Source organism: Gopherus evgoodei, chromosome 4 (genome assembly GCF_007399415.2).
Source record: "Gopherus evgoodei ecotype Sinaloan lineage chromosome 4, rGopEvg1_v1.p, whole genome shotgun sequence".
In the NCBI taxonomy this organism is placed as follows: Eukaryota; Metazoa; Chordata; order Testudines; family Testudinidae; genus Gopherus; species Gopherus evgoodei.
Window position 1 is genome coordinate 4391192 of NC_044325.1, and position 22590 is coordinate 4413781.

The following is a 22590-nucleotide window of genomic DNA, read 5'->3' on the forward strand; positions in this document are numbered from 1 at the left end:
AGAGCTGCCCGCAGCAAAGATCTCTGTTTCTCTTTCTCCCATATAGGCATGAAACCAGCACGCTCTCCTCTTCACCTAGGAACACAGGAATTGCCAGACTTCATCAGACCCATGGCCCACCTCTACCAGAATCCTTAAAGTAGCCAGGACCATATACTTCAGAGGAAGCTGTGCGCTACCTCACGTTACACAGACGAGTTGTAATCTGCCCTCTTCTTTAGCTCTCCTCCTCCTCCCTCATCACAAGGAATTGACTTGAACCGCGAAGCACGGGCCTTAATATCTCTCCCGTTATTTGTGGGCATTAACTATTTTAACTCTGAATATTCTTGTTATCTGTGTCAATGTCTAATCCCTTTTTGACTTGTGGCCTACTGCCATATTTCCCAACTCCTGCATGGTCCTTCCATGCCTACAGCTCAGCTTTATTCTTGCCTCCCTAGCCGAAGACATCTTGTCTGCTTTCCTCTCTCTTCTAGCTCCTTTCTCTTCCCCCCTCCAGCTGCCTGCCTCTATGTCAGTCCTTCAGAGAGCCCACCAGCCTCTCTGTAGCTAGATAGAAAAAAAAACCTGCTCCTCTTAAATGGCTTGTCTCCCTCCTCAGCAGCCAGCTACATATTCTGCAGATTCCTTTATTTACTCAGTCAAATATTTGCAATGTGTTGACCCCTCCAGAAGCTGCAGCCAATGTGTCTTTTCCTGTCCTCCAGCAATGGCCTCCCCTTTTGCCCCCTCTTGCTCACACTCGGCCCCTTTTAGTTCGAGTGCTCTATGCTATAAACCCAGTAAAACCGGGTCCACAGCACTGTTCCTTAAAAGCAGAGACATTGCTATAGGAGCTGTCCCACTCTGCTGGTCCTGATAGACTGTCCTCATGAATTCCCATGCAAGCCCCCATGAGGTTTTGTGTGTTGGAAGGTGGATGGGGAGCTTGGGGGAAAGGAGACACCCTTCTGCTTTATATCTTTATTCAGCTTCTCTATGGAGTCTTGGAAGGTTTCAACCCCCCCAAACCTCCCCACTCAGCATAGTCCAAGTCAGTTTAATTAATTTGATCAAAACCACATGGGTACACGAGTCGGAAGCTGCTTGTTTTCTTGCGATGATGAAGGTCAGCAGGTAGCCTACCAGACAGCAGCACTTGCATTTCGCCATCCTCCGCCGAGCTGTTACCTACCTAGCTGGGTACCTGTATGTCCCATAACAATAGTGTCTGAATGCTTCCCGGTAGTTATAGTTTAAGCCTCACAACTCCCCAGGGGGTAAATAAGCATCATCCCCACTTTATAGGTAGGAAAAAGACTCACCGAGAGATGAGGTGAGTGGCCCGAGATCACACACAAGAGCCAGGAACTGAGCTCAGCTCACTTAGGCCATGTCTTAGTGAAGAGGAGTGAACTGTTCCAGTGCAGACAAAGAAATCCCACCACGCTTGTGTCTGAAACTGAAGCCAAACCTTGGGGAGGGAAGATTTTCTGTGAAAGGCTCTGCGCTTTGGGGGTGTGTGATTGGAACCTAACCTGGGGAGGCTTCAAGGGCTGATACAGACTCTCCCTGACTTACGCAAGCGTTCTGTTCTGGAACACCTTCCGTAAGTTGAATTTTGCATAAGCTGAGGACGTATATCCAACAATTACACAAAAAATAATTAAAAAATCCCACCTGCTTATGGAACTTTTCCTGTAAGTGCGGGTTTGCGTAAGACCCGGAGTGTGTCTGTAGTTAGAACCATTATTGGAGAGAAAATCTCCTGTGTCATGACCTTAATTATAATGTGCCATATAGTGATTATTGTAAGGACTAGAGCATTAAAAAATGCTTGGAGCTGAAGGATGGAGTTGTAATGAGACGGCATTAAACTCTGATACTTTCTGAACTCTTCCAGTGATCTGTCTTTTTAATAAATAAAAGAGAAGAAAAGTTCTGTCAAATGTGACCAGTATGTTAATATTCCAGGCACAGGCAGGGCCTGGAGAGATGTGGTGGATGCGAGATCCACTGAGAGCAAGCGATGCTAGGATGGATTATTGGGTGCAGTGTGTATGTGCTGTTTTTAGCAGCATTGCGCTGCTGGCTCAATCACACCTTTGCTGCTGACAGCATGCAGCAGTGTGACCCATTTCTGTGTGGGCAGTGTAAAACAGGATTGATTTCTCCACGCCAGCTTATTGCTTAAAGTTTGGGCTTTTCATCTCTCCAGCAATCAGGATAAATTGTCTCTGTAATAACTATGTAGCAAGCTATTCTTTATTGAGGGAGGATGGTAGTGACTATGCCTTTATATTTGTATTAATTCTCACAAGATTTACTGGTGCTTGCTGATCCGTAAATTCCAAAATGGCAGGAGCATCAAAGGTCAACACAGCAATAATATTAATGCCTGTGGAAAAGGTTGACAGACTTCTAGCAGCAGGGCTGTAGCAGGGGTTAGAGGGATCTGCAGCATGTAGAGAGCTTCTCTCTTAGCTCACGTTTGTAAGTTAACTACAGTTCACTATCCCATGAAGCAAGTGATGGGTCCTCCCACCAAAATCCATCAGACAACCCCTAATTAATGGCACATGAGACAGGCAAGAACTAGGGTGGAGCAATCTGTTTTATACACTTGGGAAGCTTTTTCAGAAAACACAGTTCTGCTACTGTTATGGCTTTTAGAACACTAGGATTGCAGCTACCTAGGGCCTTTGCTTTCCTTTCTGAATGCTGGCCAACTTTTAGCAGTTCCAGCCTGAAATTCTCTCGGCAGTTTTCTAGTTAAACCAAAAACTCACAGGGTCATTGTGATGGTTTGCAAATTATCAAATGGCACTACAGTTAGGTGGTGCCTTTCTTGCTTGCACTATGCACAACTAGGTGCAGCAGGGAACCTCTGCTCAGTGGAGACTCAAGACGTGAAGAGCAGGGGTTTGGTATGACAAAGTAAAGTGCACTGGAAGAACAGTATATTCACAGCCTGTAAAAATTTGATTCTAATGATTAAAACATACAGCAAACCAAAGCATGTTTTGGTTGTCCAAAATAGTTACAAACTGTAATACACTGATGTAATTCCGTAGATGAATTTTGTCACCAAAATTCAAAGATGGAATCTTTTTTGTATTGTCTTTCCAAATGTACATCATGGTAATGAATGACTTTTGCTCACTTAGAAATGGAAACACTTTTATTTACATTTCCTATCCAGAAAAGTCATATTGCTGTTGATTTAATGCCATAGTAAAACAGCACAGTGTGTCAAATCAGTACGAGGAGGCTGAAAATGGTCTTATGGTGAAAAATATATCCAATTGCATGGCGTAGCACAGTAAACATGACTAATACCGAATCCCAATCCAGTGGTTGTCTCCTTGAGATTCTCTGCTGCTTAGATAATCGGGATCAGCAGGTAGTGATCAACGGCTCAATGTCTAGTTGGTAGCCGGTATCAAGTGGAGTGCCCCAGAGGTCGGTCCTGGGGCCAGTTTTGTTCAACATCTTCATTAACTATTTGGATCATGGGATGGATTGCACCTCCAAAAAATTCACGGATGACACTAAGTTGGGTGGAGACATAGACACGCTGGAGGGCAGGGATAGGATACAGAGGGACCTAGACAAATTGGAGGATTGGGCCAAAAGAAATCTGATGAAGTTCAACAAGGACAAGTGCAGAGTCCTGCACTTAGAATGGAAGAATCTCATGCACTGCTACAGGCTGGGAACCAACTGGCTAAGTAGCAGTTCTGCAGAAAAGGACCTGGGGATTACAGTGCACAAGAAGCTGGATATGAGTCAGCAGTGTGCCCTTGTTGCCAAGAAGGCTAACGGCATATTGGGCTGCATTAGTAGGAGTATTGCCAGCAGATCGAAGGAAGTGATTATTCCCCTCTATTTGGCTCTGGTGAGGGCACATCTGTAGTATTGTGTCCTATTTTCCCATCCTTTCCACACTAGAGAAAGGATGTGGACAAATTGGAGAGAGCCCAGCAGAGGGCAAGGAAAATAATTAGGGGTCTGGGGCACATGACATATGAGGAGAGGCTGAGGGAACTGGACTTATTTAGTCTGCAGAAGAGAAGCGTGAGGAAGGATTTGACAGCAGTCTTTAACTACACAGTCTCAAACTGTGGGGAGGACCCCAAAGTGGGTCACCACTCCATTTTAATGGGGTAGCCAAAGCTGGTGTTGGCCCTGGGCCCCAGCAAGTCTGAAGCCCATGCCCAATCCCCACTGCCCAGGTCTAAGGTCACATGCCTCCCGCCCAGAGCAGAAGCCCTGGGGCTTTAGCTTTGGCCCCGCTGCCCATGGCAGCAGGGCTCAGGTGGGCTCGGTCTTCGGTCCCCCCTTCTGGGATCGTATAGTAATTTTTCTTGTCAGAGGAGGTCACGGTGCAATGAAGTTTGAGAACCGCTGTTATAGACTGAAGCAGGCAAGAGACTGAGAGGTATGTATTAAGGACATTATAAATATAAATCTAAACTAGTTATCCTTTCTGTCTCACACTGAGCTCTCTCACCCCCGATCCCATTTACTCACCACTGCAGTCATATCTTTTTCTCCTTTAAATTCTGTTTTGCAAAATGTCTTCTTTCTTAAAACCAATCCTTTGTATGATGGAATAAGCTATTTGTGTTTGATGTGTCCTCATTAAACACAGGGATGAAAGTAGGTTTATCTTTCAGTGATCCAGCCAGACTATTTCCCTTTTCTGGCCCAGGAATAATAAACCTTAGGTATATTAACAGAGTGGAGCTAGATGTCAATGAAAACCATTATTCACGTCATGCTATTGGTAGGTCTGCTTTAAAAGAGAGTCAGTTCATTATTCAAAGCCACATTTTAACCAAGTGGGTTTCAGTGAAGTTAAACTAGTCTGTCACAGAGAAATCTGGAAATGAAAATCGCCGGCTGCATATGCACCAGGTACAACTGCCTTATCTACTGAAGCATTCTATGCTGTAATTACAGTGAATCAAATACGGGCAGCTTTGCAAGATATGGGCCAAAAATTGCATTTAGTTTTATTCAAGAGTGGTTTACAGCATAAATTATTACTAGCAAGGACTGTGGCTTCCTATGAAAAGAGACTCCAGCAGTCTTGTAAAACAGCTTCAATTCTTATTCTAGTTCTCAAGTCAGCGTAAGCTACTGCAGTTGCATCTTATGTTAATTTTCTCCAAAACTGGACTGCCATCAAATAAATGATGCAGATTTTGGAATAATTTGTTCAGCTACTGTGACTTTTAGGTTTCCAGTTATGTTCACTGAACAAATTCTTAATTATCTCAGGGCAATTGAAATGCTCTACAAATCTTTATGCCGTCCAAGTTATTTCTGTGAATAATGTACAAAGTAATCTCCTGAGAGGCTATCTATTTCTGAAAAGTTTACTAATGGGTTGTCTTTTTCCCTCGCACGTATGCTGATTTATAATTTACAGCAGCCTTTCAGTAGCTGTGCCTATTCCCTGATTGTCACAGCAAACAACATCACTCTGTGGAATGCAAGGCCCAGGCCCAGGCCCAGCAAATGTCTAGCTATGAAACTTATGCTCCTTCATCTCCCTGTCCCCTTCCTCTCATTTTCCTCTCTATTGCTGTTATCTATGGATCTGTTAGTTGAGTATAAACCAGGTTTGCTCTGCACATTAATATAACACTGTTCCCAAAATTAAACATTCTACAATATTTTCACTCCTGAATGGAGCCTCCAGAGAGGATAGAAGATATTTGTTAAGGGATCAAAACAATGGTGTGTTCCTGGGAGAGTCTCGATATTTTTCCATGTTCTATTTTTTTCATTTGTCGGCAACTGTCAAAATATTTTCATAAATATATTTCAACAAACCTGAGAGTGGAAAACAATCTAATTTCCCCTAATTAATGTAGCTCAGAATGGCTATTATCCACTTAAATTCTTCCGACTAAGCTGTAAATGCTGCTGGAAGATAAATATTCTTATGAATATTTTTATTCTACGCCAGTGACTTTCAGCATTTTGAAAGGAGATGGAAAAAGTGGCTGTCATTTCAAGCACTTGCCAGGCAATGCTGCACTGTGGTGTCTGAGATGGGACAGTAATTGAATGTAATAATAAACACAATCTGCACTAAATTATGAATCCTGCAATCCATCTCAGCCCAGGTAACAAAAAATAGCCTACCAAAGAAAGGAACAGAAATACCATGTCACCTGCTACACACATACCCTGGATGATGATGATGATCTCCAAAGGCCTGGCAAACACATGGGCTGTGTCGCAAGACACCAAAGTAAACAGATTCAGAGTAATTTGGACCAAAGGTTTTAGAGGGAATTCCCTCTCCCTTTCAAACTAAGGCCTGGTCTACACTACGCGTTTAAACCGATTTTAGCAGCGTTAAACCGATTTTACCCTGTACTCATCCACACTACGAGGCCCTTTATATCGATATAAAGGGCTCTTTAAATTGGTTTCTGTACTCCTCCCTGACGAGAGGAGTAGCGCTAAAATAGGTATTACCATATCGGATAAGGGTTAGTGTGGCAGCAAATCAACGATATTGGCCTCTGGTTGGTATCTCACAGTGCACCACTGTGACCGCTCTGGACAGCAATCTCAGCTCAGATGCAGTGACCAGGTAAACAGGAAAAGCCCCGCGAAATTTTGATTTTCATTTCCTGTTTGCCCAGCGTGGAGCTCTGATCAGCACGGGTGGCAATGCAGTCCCAAATCCAAAAAGAGCTCCAGCATGGACCGTACGAGAGATACCGAATCTGATTGCTGCATGGGGAGACAAATCTGTTCTATCAAAGCTCCGTTACAGAAGATGAAATGCCAAAGCGTTTAAAAAAAATCTACAAGCTACACAGTGCTGCGTGACAAGCGTAACAGGAAGCCAGAGACTCAAATGGACGCTCATGGAGGGAGGGAGCGGGTACTGAGGACTCCAGCTATCCCACAGTCCCCAGCAGTCTCCAAAAAGTATTTGCATTCTTGGCTGAGCTCCCAATGCCTGTAGGTTTAAACACATTGTCCAGTGTGGTTCAGGGAATAGCTCATCAATTTACTCCCCCCCCACGTGAAAGAAAAGGGAAAGAAATCATTTCTTGACTTTGTTCAATGTCACCCTATGTCTACTGAATGTTGCTGGTAGATGCAATGCTGCAGCAGTGAAGAGCAGTATCTGCTCCTCTCCCCTCCCCGGTGGCAGACGGTGCAGTAGGACTGGTAACCGTCCTTCTTATGAACCCGTGAGTGCTCCTGGCTGGCTTCAGGTGAGGCTGGCCGGGGGCGCCTGGGTGAAAATAGGAATGACTCTTGGTTATTCCCAGTAGATGGTACAGAACGGCTGGTAACCGTCTTCATCATAGCAACTGGGGGCTGAGCTTCAATCTGCCCCCTCCCTTTCATGTGTAAAGAAAAGATTCTGTACTGCCTGGACTATCATAGCAGTGGGATGCTGGGCTCCTCTCCCCGACACTGCTTAATGTCCTGCCTGGACTGTCATAGCACCGAGAGGCTGCCTCCCCTCATTTTATGTCACTAAAAACTCAGAGTTTCTTATTCCTGCATTCTTTATTACTTCATGACACAAATGGGGGGACACTGCCACGGTAGCCCAGGAAGGTTGTGGGAGAAGGGAAGCAACGGATGGGGTTGTTGCAGGGGCACCCCCTGTGAATGGCATGTAGCTCATCATTTCTGCGGGATCTGACACAGAGCAGCTGTACTCTCTGATACACTGCTTCTCTAGTACATTTGCCCCATATTCTAGGCAGGACTGACTCTATTTTTAGAAACCATAAAGGAGGGATTGACTCGGGGAGTTGTCATAACATTTAAAAGTCCACATTTCTGACCAGCCTTTGTACTGGACAGGCAGTTCAGCTGTAGGCAAGTCTACAGCTTGAGACATGAAGGGGTAAATTGTCACTTGGGCCTTTGGGTTGATGAATTTGGGGTCTACGAAGGATTGGTGGATAGCTGACACTTGTGCCCCCATGTCTCTCCAAGCAGTAACCTTCTTTCCGCCCACTCTCAAAGTTTCTCTTCGCTCCAAGGGTATTTGAGAGGCATCTGGGCCTGGGGATCTTTGGTGTGATGGTGGTGTAATGAACTGCACTCGGTTGGCGTTCTTTGGGCAGTTGGCCTTGATATGTCCCAGTTCATTACACTTAAAGCATCTTCCAGCTGACTGGTCACTGGGTCGAGGTGGGTTACTGGATACTGGTGAGGTGGAAGAATAGGGTGTCTGTGGCTTTCCTTGGGTTGTAGGTGGGGTCTTTGGCTGCCCTCGGTTGTAGGGTTTATTGTCAGTGTGCTCTCTGGGGTATTCGTTCCCCTTGACAGTAGCTTTCTTGCTTTCTGCCACTTCCATCCATCTGGCTCCAATCTCCCCTGCCTTGGTGAGATTTTTGGGTTTTCCATCTTGTATGTACCGTGTTATGTACTCAGGAACACCATCCAAGAATTGTTCCATTTGTATGAGGAGTTGCAGTTTGTCTATGGATTTAACATTGTTTCTTGATATCCAGGCCTCATAATTTTTCCCAACGTAGTAGGCGTGTTTGGGAAATGACACATCTGGTTTCCACTTTTGGGTTCTGAAACGCCGACGGGCATGATCCGGGGTTATCCCCATTCGGTATCTGGTCTTGGTTTGAAAAAGTTTATAGTCGTTCATTTTCTCCTTAGGCATTTCAGCTGCCACCTCTGCTAAAGGTCCACTGAGCTGTGGCCTCAGTTCCACCATGTACTGGTCTTCAGGGATGCTGTACCCAAGACAGGCCCTTTCAAAATTTTCTAAGAAGGCATCAGTGTCATCACCTGCCTTGTAGGTGGGAAATTTCTTGGGATGTGGAACCATAATTGGTGAAGGGTTGTTAGGATTGGCTGGAGCATGCTGCCCAGCCTGCGCTAACTCCAGTTCATGTTTTCTCTGTTTTTCCCTCTCTTCCCTTTCTCGTTGTTGTTTTTCCATTTCTGGGCGGTAGGCTGCCTCTTCTTCTGCTTGTTTCATTTTGTGGGCCACCTCTTCTTCTTGTAGTTTTCTGTGGTGGGCTGCATTTTTGGCATCTTCTTGTTTTTGTAACCTTTCCATTTCTTGTTTGTGAGTTGCCTTATCTCTGGCCATTTGTGTTCTTAGTAGTTCTATCTGTTTTTCGATTGCTTCCAGCTGTACTGCTTCTGGTTTTCGTGACATTCTGGTTCCTGTTTTCTTGTGTTGGGGTGCCCTCTGGTGTTTATTGTCTGAACTGCAGGTTCTCTGTTGCCTCCTGGGGTCTGCCTAGCAACAGTGCCTTTTTCCCTTTCTTCCTCTAGCTAATCTTTTAAATGTAAAGTAAACCAGAAAAATCACTTTATTTGCATGTGTATTGTGCTGGGTACTTGACTGACAATCGGAGTGCTATTGTCTAACAAAAGACCCTTAATAGTTCCTTAATGGTTCCTTGCTTAATATGCAAGCTACTGCCAGGAGAGAACAGAAAATTTTTTCTCTCTGGTTCCTTTTAAAACCAAACCCTCTCTGCTTAAAAGCCCCTAGCAGAGAAAAGGAAAATATAATATTCCTACTGGCTTCTGGATTCTATCTTTCCACACCACTGCACACCATGTCATAACATTTCTTCCCAGATCTGGACCTTAGCGTCCAAAATATGGGTGTTAGCATGGATTCCCCTAAGCTTAATTACCAGCTTAGATCTGATAGCGCTGCCACCAATCAGGATTTTTTAGGGCCTGATACCCTCTGGTCCCCCCAAAACCTTCCCTGGGGGCCCCCAGACTCAGATGCCTTGAGTCTTACAACAGAGGGAAATAACCCCCTCCCCTTGTTTCCTTGGTACTTCCTCCCAGGCTCCCCTCCCTGGACGACCCTAGGAGATTCCCCGCTTCCAGTCCTGGAAACACAAGTACCGAGAGATCTAATCTATCCCTCTCACCCAGAGAGTATGCAAAGTCAGGTTTAGTAAATTTAACACAAAGAGATTTTCCCCTTGACTTCTTCCTCCCATCAATTCCCTGGTGAGCTGCAGACTCAATTGCCTGGAGTCCCCACTAAAGAAAAACTCCAACAGGTCTTAAAAAGAAAGCTTTATATAAAAAGAGTGAAAAAGGACATAATATATAATCTCTGTATTAAGGTGGCAATATACAGGGTCAATTGCTTAAAGGGAAAAAATGAATAAACAGCCTTATCCAAAAAGAATACAATTCAAAACACTCCAGCAACTACACACATGTAAATACAAAAGAAAACAATATAAACCTATTGTCTTACTATCCTTGTACTTACAACTTGGAAACAGAAGATTAGAAAGCCTGGAGATAGAAAAATCACTCTCAGAGCCGAGAGGGTCAGACCCAAGACAAAGAACAAAGAACTCACATCCAAACTTCCCTCCACCCAGATTTGAAAAAGTCTTGTTTCCTGATTGGTCCTCTGGTCAGGTGTTTGGTTTCCTGTGTTAACCCTTTACAGGTAGAAGAACATTAACCCTTAGCTATCTGTTTATGACAGGAGTCATTCCAGTTTTGCTTTGCGCCCCCGGCTGATCTCAGCCAGGGGCACCCATGATAGCAGCAGACAGCACAGGACAGATAACTGTCATCTCATTGCCAAATAATACTGGCAGCAGACGGTACAGAATGACTGTAACCATCTCTGCTATCATGCAAAAGCAAATGAATGCTGCTGTGTAGCGCTGGAGTATCGCCTCTGTCCACGGCATCCAGTACACATACGGTGACTGTAAAAAAAAAAAAAAAAAAAAGCTGAACGGGCTCCATGGTTGCCATGCTATGGCGTCTGCCAGGGCAATCCAGGGAAAAAGGGCGCAAAATGATTGTCTGCCGTTGCTTTCCCGGAGGAAGGAATGAGTGACGATATTTACCCAGAACCACCCGAGACAATGATTTTTGCCCCATCAGCCACTGGGCTCTCAACCCAGAATTCTAAGGGGCAGGAGAGACTGCGGGAACTATGGGATAGCTATGGAATAACTACCCACAGTGCAACGCTCCGGAAATCGACGTTAGCCTCGGACCATGGACGCTCACCGCTGAATTAATGTGCTTAGTGTGGCCGCGTGCACTCGACTTTATACAATCTGTTTTATAAAACCAGTTTATGTAAAATCGGAATAATCCCGTAATGTAGACGTACCCTAAGAGCTGTAGCTGGTTGCCACTATGACACTATGCCATAGACAGTCAAGTGGTCTCTTAGATAGGCAGATACTAGGTCATAATTGTCTCCTTTGTTTCCTTGTCTGTCACATTTATCCAGCTATGTCTCTTGTCTTGTACTTTGATCATAAGCTCTTTATGGGGCAGGGACCATCTTTGCTATGTTTGTACAATGCGTAGCACAATGGAAATAATAATGTTAGAATTGTATTGGTCTTAGCCAACCCCTTTAGACTTTACTCTGCCAGCCAGGGCTGATCCCAGAGCACCAGGGGGGCTTGCTCTTTGAAAGCTATGCTACTTCGCAGGTACGCTGCTGTGTTCAGTTAGCCAGGTGGACTGCAGGGGTAGCAGATCCCATTGCTCTAATTGAATTTGGAAGTGACACAGGATTCTTTGTAGCTTTTTACAGATCCAGACTAACACGGCTACCCCTCTGATACTTGACAGCATGGATGGTGTGGGAAGAGCTGCATCAGGGAAGAACAGTCACAGCATGCTGGGCCATGAGTGACACGGACATCTCCACGTGTGGTATGGTTGTGCAGTCTCCACGAGTAGCATTGAGGCTAAAGGAAATTGTTGTTTGCAGTGAAATTGTTGTCCACAACGAATTATCTTTGAAAGTTCATGGTGATCAGGGGATGACCCAGATGACTGGAAAAAGGCTAATGTAGTGCCTATCTTTAAAAAAGGGAAGAAGGAGGATCCAGCAAACTACAGGCCAGTCAGCCTCACCTCAGTCCTTGGAAAAATCATGGAGCAGGTCCTCAAGGAATCCATTTTGAAGCACTTAGAGGAGAGGAAAATGATCAGGAACAGTCAGCATGGATTCACCAAGGGCAAGTCATGCCTGACTAACCTAATTGCCAGATGAAATAACTGGCTCTGTGGATGAGGGGAAAACAGTGGACGTGTTATTCCTTGAATTAGCAAAGCTTTTGATATGGTCTCACACAGTATTCTTGCTGGCAAGTTAAAGAAGTATGGATTGGATAAATGGACTATAAGGTGGATAGAAAGCTGGCTAGATCTTCAGACTCAATGGGTAGTGATCAATGGCTCCATGTCTAGTTGGCAGCCGGTTTCAATTGGAGTGCCCCAACGGTCGGTCCTGGGGCTGGTTTTGATCAATATCTTCATTAATGATCTGGAAGATGGAGTGGACTGCACCCTCAGCAAGTTTGTGGATGACCTGAAACTGGAAGGGGTGGTAGATACACTGGAGGGCTGGGATAGGATACAAAGGGACAAAGAGAAATTAGAGGATTGAGCCAAAAGAAATCTGATGAGGTTCAACAAGGACAAATGCAGAGTCCTGCACTTAGGATGGAAGAATCCCATGCACAGCTACAGACTAGGGACTGAGTGGCTAGGCAACAGTTCTACAGAAAAGGATCTAGGAGTTACAGTGGACGAGAAGCTGGATATGAGTCAACAGTGTGCCCTTGTTGCCAAGAAGGCTAACAGCATTTTGGGCTGTATAAGTGGAAGCATTGCCAGCAGATCGAGGGACATGATCATTCCCCTCTATTTGGCATTGTTGAGGCCTCGTCTGGAGTACTGTGTCCAGTTTTGGGACCCACACTACAAGAAGGATGTGGAAAAATTGGAAAGAGTCCAGCGGAGGGCAACAAAAATAATTCGGGGGCTGGAACACATGACTTATGAGAAGAGGCTGAGGGAACTGAGATTGTTTAGTCTGCAGAAGAGAAGAATGAGGGGTGGGGGGGATTTTGATAGCTGCTTTTAACTACCTGAAAGAGGGTTCCAAAGAGTATGGATCCAGACTGTTCTCTGTGGTACCAGAAGGCAGAACAACAAATAATGATCTCAAGTTGCAGTGGGGGAGATTTAGGTTGGATATTGGATTTCACTCAGAGAGTGGTGACGCACTGGAATGGGTTACCGAGGGAGGTGGTGGAATCTCCATCCTTAGAGGTCAGGCTTGACAAAGCCCTGTCTGGGATGATTTAGTTGGGAATTCATTCTGCTTTGAGCAGGGGGTTGGACTAGATGACCTCCTGAGGTCCCTTCCAACCCTGATATTTCTATGATTCCTAAGGACTGCCGGATCAAGTCCTTTGTAACATCTGGAAATGTGGATCCCCTGCTTCCTCCACTCCATCCAGTACTTAATTAATTTTATAGAGCAAATACAATGGAAAGGGTCGGTAATGACAGAAAACAGCCAACCAACCCGCAAAATAAGTCTACCTATAAAAAACCACTGAAGATACAAGTCTGTGAACTAGGAAAGCACGTTTCTGAGAAATCGCCAGTTCCTTTCTAAGGAGGTAGGGCTGCCACTGCACTCACTGGTTACCTGCAGCTCAAGTAGACATACCCAGTGTAACTTCAATCTCTCTAGCTTGAGTTCCGGAGCAGTGAAGCCATGGATTGTACAAGCTGCTCTGAAGCAGGAGCTGCCACCAGTTTCCTGCTCTGGGATCTGAGCTAGTGAAATGAAAACTAGTCCAGGGTTGTTAATGTGAGCAGCAATCCCGCTATAGAGACATATCTCCTTAGCCTCACGGCGATTCGAGAGCCTGTGCCTCTTCATGTGGCAGAACGGGTTAGCTCTGCCTTGAAGTCAGTGTACTCGAATATAAACAGCAGTGCTATTTAGCAGGGCAGCGAAGAGCTCTGGCAGCCCAGCCAGATACAGCAAAGAAAGCCCAGCAGGAATGCCGTTTAATGAAGCCTGCCAGATTACAGTGCTAAGCAGGTAATGAGTGTGATTTAAAGATGTAATATTCCTCCCTTTCCTATCACACTTTTTGTTCAGGAGAAATGATTAATTCGTGGCATTTTCTTTTCCATTACAGGTTCTGATGAGAATGGAAGCATGTGATCTGCCTATTACACTGGTGGAAGGTGGCGTTTGTAGTAATATTTCTCTCCCCCTCCACTACTTGACAGTGTTGTTGTTTGGCAGACACACACTAGCCTCTCCTTTTAGACTCTCTAGCTTGTATTTGGATTCTAATCTAATCTATCCTGGATTCAGCACACGAGTATCCAAGTACCAAATGGCAGAGAGTAAAAACATGGGATACCAAGAGCAAAAATAAATGCAGCCAGTTAACATAAATCATAATATCCATGGGAGATAGTCCTGATGTAGATTCATCCATTGTGTTTTTGCACTTAGAATCATAGAATATCAGGGTTTGAAGGGGCCTCAGGAGGTCATCTAGTCCACCCCCCTGCTCAAAGCAGGACCAATTCCCAACTAAATCATCCCAGACAGGGCTTTGTCAAGCCTGACCTTAAAAACCTCTAAGGAAGGAGATTCCACCACCTCCCTAGGTAACCCATTCCAGTGCTTCACCACCCTCCTAGTGAAAAAGTTTTTCCTAATATCCAACCTAAACCTCCCCCACTGCAACTTGAGACCATTGCTCCTTGTTCTGTCATCTGCCACCACTGAGAACAGTCTAGATCCATCCTCTTTGGAACCCCCTTTCAGGTAGTTGAAAGCAGCTATCAAATCCCTCCCCTCATTCTTTCCTTCTGCAGACTAAATAATTCTAGTTCCCTCAGCCTCTCTTCTTGGAATGGGATGATCCAATTGGATGAATTCCAAGACCAATTATTGGATGTGGATGATGGTTGGTTATTAATATGGATGCAAATGTACCAATATCTGCCGAGAAGGCTCTTTCAGTGATGCCTCCAGCTTTCACTGAACACCAATAACATCAGGGCAAGCTGTTGTTTGAAAACAGTGTGTGAGACAATGCCCTAAGTCCTGGCATGCATTTAGAGTGACAGTACTTGTGTTCTCAGTCGATCTGAGGATTATTACAAATAAACGGTGATTGTACAGTAGTGGCATCCATATAAATATGTAGATGTATTAGGAGGCAGCATCACTTGTTTTTTCTGAAGGAACTCTCAGTATTTAAATACAGTTTGACTTTTTTGCAGAACTTTTTGAAATTTCTTGTGGCAACCTATTGTCTTTCCTGACCAGTTTATAGAATCTTTGGAAAAAAATTAACAATCATACTTTTGATTACGTTAGATGGAAATGCTAGAGAGTTACCTGTAATCTACACTCTCATCTCTCTAATTTGCCTTAGGGGGAAAAAGAGACTACAAAACAATAGTTTGAGTTGTAATGGGCATCTACTAAAGCATGTTGATAGCTGATTGTCTGTGGATCAGGAAACATGCAGAGAAATTGGTCAGTCACACTGAAGATTTGGTTCCTCTTGTGATTGCTGGTGCTGTCTCCTCTCCCCCTTTCTTAGTACATTTTGTCATTTACATGTCTTACTTTATTGTTTTCGCTTCCATCATTATCAAGAAAGATGGGCATTAAATGCATTTATCAAGACGCGATTTCACAAGTGTGCTCATCTGCCATCAAAGGGAAACATTTGTTTGCTCTGGATTCTGCATCTAGCTTCTTGGGAATTCCAGGATCTAGCAAACTATGCTTTATCCTTTCTGCTCTGTGCCTCATTTGCTTGTGTTGTAGGGAGTTGAGCATCCAAAGCAGATCAAATGGGGTTAATAGGAATTATCTGTGTTGTCAGTAGCTACCGGTGTGGTGCTCTGCTCTTGTTCAATGATGATACAGTCGGCTGTGTGCATGTTCCCTCTGTGTGCTGCCCCAGTTCTGTGCAGATTGCTGACACAGCAGACCCCAAGAGAACCTCAGTGACCACAGACTCTAGTAAAGTACAAAGGAACTCGAGCCAGGTTTATTGTCAAAAGAAGCACAGTAATAGTTTCCTGTAGACTCTACAAGGTGTACTATGAATTTGTGCCCCCTGGCAATGGACTGGCTCAGTCAGTGGCGGGACTTTCCACTGCCCCCTAAGCCAGACAAAGATGTGCACTCCGGGACCTACTTTTATACAGTTACAGGACAGATCACTCATCCCTACTGACATATTGAGGTACAGCCCCTTGGCTCATTAGGGTGCTGTCTCCTCTTGATCATGTTGTTTCAACAAACAGATCTATCCATCATGCTGTCCTTTTGACCCTGTCTTTAAGATGCACCTGCCTGTTCCTATTTTTCTTATCTCTGTGGAGTGTCCTTGTATCTGGATGTCCAGGCACCATCTCAGCACAAGTTCCTCTTATTAGCACTTATATGTGGATGCATCTGACTCTAGCAGCTCTCTTCTAGCCAACTTCTGTGAGTGGGACCTGCTTCTGGCTCTCAGCCCAGCTTTTGCTTAGCAATGCCTGGAAGTACTTTGGTTCAGGCTTCAGGCCTCAGACTGGGCCCTTGATACAAGAGTTTATGTTTCAGGGCCTCATCTTACTACCATCTGCATGCGTCAAACTGCACTACCACAGACCCCAAACAGGGGTAAATGCCTGTTAGCTCAGTGGGGGCATACCCTTGTCTGCGCTTTGGAGTCAGCACTGGAGTAGCTACACTAATTGCCGAGCACTGACTGCTGAGCTGGAGTTGTTCCAGGCCTGTGTTTAGAAGAATCGTCAAAATCTCAGATTCCGGACCTTGCCTTCCAGTTCAGGAAGCTTATAGTGTTTGATGGTTCCAGCCCTGGATACTTTATACTCTGCATTTGCAAATGAATGGATGCTCAGCTGGTGAATGCGATTGGCTGCCAAACAACTCTCTTTCAGCTCCTCTCTCAGGTCATGCTTTTACTTTTACCCTCAAGTTGTATAGAAAATTCTTGTTACGTAGCTAATTATCAGAAAAATCTGAAACCATATCATTGTAAACTGGCTGCATTGTGACTTCAATACACTGTGCAGCCTATATGTTCACTACATCAAAGCAATCGAGTCCTGCAGCTCCATAAAAGATAGGTGGAAGATGCATCGTTTATCAGGTTCCTCTGCTTTGATGGTAACTCAGTTGCAAAACTATTGACTCTGATTCTGAGTCGCTGACTGACTTAGTTCACTTGTCTTCATTGTCTCGTTATTTAGCACTGGCTTTAGTAAAGTAATGGTTTATTACTGCTGTGTCGTCTCTCCCCACCCTTGTACCAAACTAGTTCAGAAACAGTGATGGCATAATTTTAATGGCTTCCTTTGTTTACTTCTGAAATGGGACCTTTTAATTTTAACATTTTATCAGGGGGAGAGGAGGGCGAACAAAACCTCATTGTGTGGTTGAAATGTTCTGACCCTTTAGCACTTCATGTGGCTCTGGGATTGAGAACTAAAGTTCATCAGCAAACAATGGAGCACGCTGACACCATTTTCCCCCCATGACACCATGAAGCCAGGCCAGCATATTTTCCACACAGCAAATAGCTCTACATGCAACTTCGACATTTTGGGAGGGATAGGGAAGACATACTCTTTCCTCCACCCCTTCCCACAGGTTTATGGAGCTTTGTTTTAAAAAATCTCTGTGTCAAAAGGGTAACGCTCATGCTGGGCCATGCCTTTCCTTAACACGATTTTCTTTGCACCCACGCTCAGTAAGGGGGTGCTATTGTGTTCGATATGTGCCACATGTCTGCAGACCCAAAAGGGGCTAGGCAAAGTTCTTTCTCCTGCTTGCCCTCTTAGCTCTAAAGAAAGTTTGTTTGAGCATGTGCAGATCTGAATTCTCTCCTGCTCTGCCGTCATTTCCGAAGGTTGTCATTCTGGCAGGGTAGTGAGGTCACACTCATTCTGCACAGGTGCACGTAACACACAGCCTGCAATCTGGAGAATCAAAAGTCCTCAGTGAGGAAAGTGTCATTGTTTAAAAAAGCAGCAAAGCATCTTCATTTGAGCCCCATTCTGAAGAACTCACAACTACATAGCTCACACGTCAATGCTCATTTTGTAGAAATTGGAGCACCTAGGAGCATTGGGTAAATAAACGGTAGAGCTCTTATGTTTCCTATTAAAGCAATTGGTGAAATGTAAGTAGAGAGGAGGTTAGCCTTTACTGAGAATTCTCTCATAGTGTTTAAGGCAGGTCAAGGGGGCTCAGGCATCATGCTAGCTGAGGGCTATCACTGTGGAAAAAGTTACTTTTATCCTACATTTACCTCACTTTATTGCTGTGGATTTGGGAAGCTATTCGCGAAGTGCACATGCAGAAAGGATCAGCAAACACAGTGTCTATTACCTACCTGGTGGATTTGCCACTGAATCAATGAGCAAAGTTACTTGGGTCTTCATAACAAAACAAAAGTAACACTCAACTCCCACCGATCAATCAGTGCTTTTCTAAAACATCCCTTGCTATGGCATCACCATCATTTATGGCATACAAGGAGGAGTACACAAGTGACTTCTAGCTTTGATATAGTGATGGGACTATTTCACAACTTAGCCTTTAGTTATAGTTACATTATTTTGATTTATGAATTCTTCAATAGGGGCAGAGACAAGTGAAAATCAAACATAGTCATCTCACCGAATTATCTTATTCTTAAGCAATATTTTCAATTGCTGGAAAATTGGCTGGAGCATATTGCTAGCAATATGCCAGCCTCAAAAAAATTGAGACACCACCCAAAAGGTCCAGGGGTGACATCCTGACTCCACTGACATGAGTGGGAGTTTTGCCATTGATTTGATGGAGCCAGGATTTCACCCAGGGTGTTTATCTGAACCTCATGACATGAGCCTGAAAAATCAAGTTGAAATCATCAGGAACAGACTTTCTGGTAAAGTTGCTGGTGCTTCTACTAAGACATGAAAGTCTGTATGAAAGGGGAGGAAGAATATGTGCAGAATAATGACTGTCACACGTACAACTAGAAATCAGTTTCCACACGTAAGGTTCAGGAGACATGCCGGGGCTAATTGGTGTCTGTGTTCCCTCCTCCTGTTGGCCAAGGTGGCACAACAATATTCTGATGCTCGTTCTGCTTTCATCATAGTGGAGTGCCAAGCTTGCCTGTCACGGGCCATATCCTCCCAGGTCATTAAGTCCAGCCCGGCAGATTGTATGTACCACTTGATGCAATCCTTGTAGAGGAGTTTGGGATGGCCAACATACCTACTATCTTTTCAAGTTCCCTGTACAGAATTCTCTTAGGCAGTCAATTGTTACCCATATGTATAATGTGGCAGACCTACGCCATTTGCCTCCACGCTAGCATGGCTTCAAGCCATAGTAATTTATTGCCGGTGATTTTGTCAGACCTTTTGATTCCCATTATGCTGCATATGTGGCATTGTTGCAGGCAGTTAAGTTTTTAAAGGGGCAGGTCTCTGACCAGTATAGGGATCACAATGGCTCTGTAAACATGGCATTTTGTGGACACCTTGACCTCCCATCTTGTCCATAGTCTTTTTGTAGATGACTGAAAGCTGAAGTAGCTGACTTTAAGTTCTTTGTCAATGCTGACGTTGTCAGAAAGTGTGCTACCAAAGTAGCAGAAAGACTTGATGTTGTTTAATCGGCAGCCATTCCATTTTATTTCTGGTGGTGATTAGTTTCTGGTCAATGGTTGGTACAGGATTTCTGTTTTCTTTACACTAATGCAGAGGCCAAAAAGGAATACAACATGGGCAAAGGAATTCAGCAAATGTTGCAGCTCATTCTCTGAAAGGTTTGTCAGCATACAGTAGATCCTTTACTTCACTTTGCTGGGATTTGCTTTTGGCCTTGAATTGGTGGAGGTTTAGATGTCTGCCATTGAATTGCGTTGTTAGAGTGACACCTGTGGTGGTAGTACATGCAGTGACTTCTAGCACTCCAGCCAGGAAGAAAGTAAATAATGTAGGGGCAAGCACACAGTCCTGTTAACCTCATGGATTTAGGAAAGGAATCAGGTGAGTCAGCATCCCTGATACGCAGGCTTGCATGTTGTCATGGAAGTAGCGTATAAGGTTGATTAGTTTGCCTGGGCAGCCAAACTTTGCAAGAAGGCACCAGAGAGCAGAACATCCGACCAAGTCAAATGCCTTACTAAGGTTGACAAAGGTAATGTATAGGAGCATTTGTTGTTCAGCAGCTTTCTCCTGTAACACACTTGGATTCAGAGAGTACATCATCTGTAATAACGTGAAGTCTTTTCAGCAACAGCTTACCCAGTGTCTTACCAGATAGAGGAGCAAAATGCCATGACAATTGCTGCAGTCGTGTCTGTTCCCTTTACACTTGTACATAGTTACAATTTTGACATTTTTGAAATCCTGGGGTAAGAACATAAGAACAGCACCTCTCAGACTGGGTCAGACCAAAGGTCCATCTAGCCCAGTGTCCTGTCTTCTGACAGTGGTCAATGCCAGGTGCACCAGAGGGAATGAACAGAACAGGAATCATCAAGTGATCCATCCCCTATCACCCATTCCCAGCTTCTGGCAAACAGAGGCTAGGGACACCATCCCTGCCCATCCTTTCTAATAGCCATTGATGGGCCTATACACCGTGAACTTATCTAGTTCTTTTTTGAACCCTGTTATAGTTTTGGCCTTCACAACATCCATGGCAAGGAGTTCCACAGGTTCACTGTGCGTTGTGTGAAGAAATACTTCCTTTTTTTTTGTTTTAAACCTGCTACCTATTAATTTCATTTGGTGACCCCTAGTTCTTGTGTTATGAGGAGTAAATAACACTTCCGTATTTACTTTCTCATTTTCCTAGTAGAAAGTACCATAAATAGGTCTAACAAAGCTTTGTGAAGTGCAGGAGCACTGTGTTTCAGCACTTTGGCTGGTGTGACAGGGTCAGGCCAGAGGGCTACAGGAGAGTGATAGAAGGCAGATATATTAGCTCCAGATTAAGTAGGTCCCCTTTCCCTGGGTAAGGTAACAGGGAAGGTTCCAGAACAATCAGGAGCTTTCTGGAAACAATTAAGGCAGACAGGCTGATTAGAACACTTGCAGCCAATCAAAAAGCTGCTAGAATCAATTAAGGCAGGCTAATCAGGGCACCTGGGTTTAAAAAAGAGCTCACTTCAGTTTGTGGTGCGCGTGTGAGGAGCTGGGAGCAAGAGGTGCAAGGAACTGAGAGGTGCTGTTGGAGGACTGAGGAGTACAAGCGTTATAAGACACAGGAGGAAGGTCCTGTGGTGAGGATACAGAAGGCGTTAGGAGGAGGCCATGGGGAAGTAGCCCAGGGAGTTGTAGCGGTCATGCAGTTGTTACAGGAGGCACTCTAGACAGCTGCGACCCACAGGGCCCTGGGCTGGAACCCAGATTAGAGGATGGGCCCAGGTTCCCTCCAAACCTCCCAACTCCTGATCAGACACAGGAGGAAGTGACGCAGACTGTGGGTTCCACCAGAGGGGAAGATCTCTGAGGTGAGCAAATCTGCCAATAAGCGCAGGACCCACCAAGATAGAGGAGGAACTTTGTCACACTGGGTTTTTGTCAGCTCCAGCTGCCTTTCTGTTTGCAATTTCCATAAATGCATTCTTAGTCTCCTCCAAAGTTGGTGGATCTTTGAGTTCAAATTGATCTGGTTTTTGCTTGATTGAGTCTAGTATTTGATCATTTGTGCTCGACTCACAATTGAAGAGAGTCGCAAAATGTTCTTTCCATCTTTCTAGTATCATGCTGTGCTCAGTCAGGAAGGTGCTGCCTTCAGTGGACAGGATTGGACAGTTATTGGCTCTTTGTGGTCCGTAAATGGACTTTAACTCCTGAAAAGAAAACCTCAAGTGTTATTCGTATCAGCAAGAGCATGTTGTTCTGTCGCTTTATTTCTCCACCAAGTGTCCTCCATCTCCCGCAGCTTTTTCTGCATTTCAGGTTTTGATTTCCTGAAGACTTCTGCAGTCATGAGAGAGGAGGGGTGCAGATTATCCAGCACATTCCTCGCCTGCACTGCTCATAGGGGGGAGGGATAATTCAGTGGTTTGAGCATTGGCCTGCTAAACTCAAGGTTGTGAGTTTAATCCTTGAGAAGGCCACTTAGGGATCTGGGGCAAAATCAATACTTGGTCCTGCTAGTGAAGGCAGGGGGCTGGACTCAATGACCTTTCAAGGTCCCTTCCAGTTCTAGGAGATGGGTATATCTCCAACAAAACCAAAAACAAACAAACAGTGCTTGCAAAGTTTTTTTAACTGAATAACTTTAACATAGGATATTAAAATGTATCCAGAAGTCGTCTTCTGGCATATGGCTTTCAACAGCACAAACAATGAATTAGATGTTGGGTAAGTGGTGTAGCCACTCTATCATGGCAGCACCATCTGGAGTCATCAAGTGCATCCATCCATCACCAAGATGATGAAGAGGGCAATCCATAACCAGATGGCACACTGTTTTTTCTTGAGCTCCACAGAGCAGGATGGGGAGTTAAAGAAGCCCCACTGGTAAAGATGTATGTTAAACCGCCTGTGACCACAATATATCTTGTAATGAAGGAGGACCTTTTTGTTCATTGTGAGGGGCATGTGAGATCTGATCTGGCAGGACAGCTCTGAGTTGTCTGCCAAGAAATGCACCACTGATCCAAAATATAGTCCTGCACCACCTGTTGCTGCTGTTCCTTAGAAAGGTCGTGATGGACTGTCTGAGACACACAACTATTTCGAAAA